Source organism: Tribolium madens, unplaced genomic scaffold (genome assembly GCF_015345945.1).
Source record: "Tribolium madens isolate multiple individuals breed KSU strain unplaced genomic scaffold, Tmad_KSU_1.1 Scaffold_1;HRSCAF=32;Tcas5.2_LG8, whole genome shotgun sequence".
In the NCBI taxonomy this organism is placed as follows: Eukaryota; Metazoa; Arthropoda; class Insecta; order Coleoptera; family Tenebrionidae; genus Tribolium; species Tribolium madens.
Window position 1 is genome coordinate 9,210,831 of NW_025400984.1, and position 1,561 is coordinate 9,212,391.

Below are 1,561 nucleotides of genomic sequence, written 5' to 3' on the forward strand. Positions count from 1 at the left end.
ATAATGCTTTATGATTTCACAATTAATAAATATTTGGCCGTTTGTAATAATGATATCTCTTGAACAATTTACATAATGTGACTTAACACAGTTGACCTCTGAAGTACAGATTTAGTACTAATTTAAATGCAATTTTTTTATTTGTAATAAAAGAAATGTTGAAAATTCTTTGATTTGTGAATTATTAAACACAAAAAAGATAAAACCATAGTTGGCTTACACAAAAATAAGTTTTTTCAAAATTTCCAAGACATACTTGATTTTTCAACACTAAAATTATGTTAGAAATTAGTCTTTAATCAAAAATAAAAATTTCAATAAAAATTTTTGATCTTTTAGTAGTCGTTTCACCTATTTAAGGACACACTGTATATCCAATAATTTTTTTCGTTTTATTTTACTTTTTTGCAATTGTTTGGTCAATTTGTGCGTTTTTCGTCACGTCTGAGATCAAGTGAGCCCCGACGTGAGTCCATTACAGTAAAAAGTCCCGTTTCCTGTTTTTTCGTTCCCGAAATGCGGCCCTTGGACCTTAACATTCCGGTATCGCCTTATGAAAAATCGAAGCGTCTCTGTTCAGTTATTCCCGGAATTTCGGTCATAAACAATCCGGAGTGGTTAGCATTACTCCGGCGTTAAGTCTTGACGTTGTGGTGACTTGTAATTAAGTCGCTTGGTTAATGTTAACGCCACCCCATGTAACATATTTCACCCCCCGCGTTACGTATGTAAGACCTCCTCGTTATCGAAGACCATATTTCACGAGCGACTAGAGGGCCATTCAGTGGCCGATCCTTAAAGTAATTCAGTCCTGCGACCTGATATCTGGCTATAAATCAGGACGATTTCGACACGCAACACGCGGATATCCAATCGCATTATGATCCTGGATCGAAGGATCAGGATTATTAGGATATTTCATTGGAGTTTGTAGGTGCTAAAAGTGTGATGTCAAGAATTACAGGAATATTTTTTTGCAGTAATCTACATAATTGCAAATTTTGTTTCAGGACATTTTCCAAAAAATATCGCTGGATTTTTGGACAACACGACTAACGACACTACAACTAGACTTTGCGGGTAAGGGTTTTTGTCTAATTTTGTTTGTTTTAGGATAACATTTTTTCCAATTTTTAGCCAGTTTTAAAACCGGCTTTTTACAATTTTTATTATTCAAAATTTGAGCTTGAAGTACAAAAATAAAATAAATATTTTTGTTACAAGTACTTAAAATACAGTTTCTTCAAACGAGTTGAGGCATTTGGACAAAAAAAATATTTTTGAATTGGTTCGATTGATGTGAAGTAATAAAAAATGCAGTTTTTGAATAGCTTCAATCCTTTTTTAGTTTCTTGAAAGAAGAATAAAATAGTGTTTTGTGTTTTTTAACTCAAAAAAAATCGAATATAGGATTGTGGTTTTTACTCAAAATTTGTGTTTAACTTAGGTTTTATACAAATAATAAATATTTGGAAATTTATAATTCAGAAATTATTTAGACCAAAATTTGAAGTCAATTTGTTAGACAATTATTTCTGTACAATTATTTTGTTATGAACTT

At 31.4% G+C, this 1,561-nt stretch overlaps 1 protein-coding gene across 1 annotated transcript in view; it reads left to right on the forward strand.

Annotated features, from left to right (window-relative positions):
- Positions 1 to 1,561, forward strand: part of LOC123016143 (Ig-like and fibronectin type-III domain-containing protein 2) — an 89,777-nt gene that overhangs the window by 24,759 nt on the left and 63,457 nt on the right. The window contains exon 2 of the mRNA XM_044416359.1: positions 1,011 to 1,080. The gene's annotated coding sequence lies outside the window, so the exon portion shown is untranslated. The remainder of the gene's footprint in view (positions 1 to 1,010; positions 1,081 to 1,561) is intronic.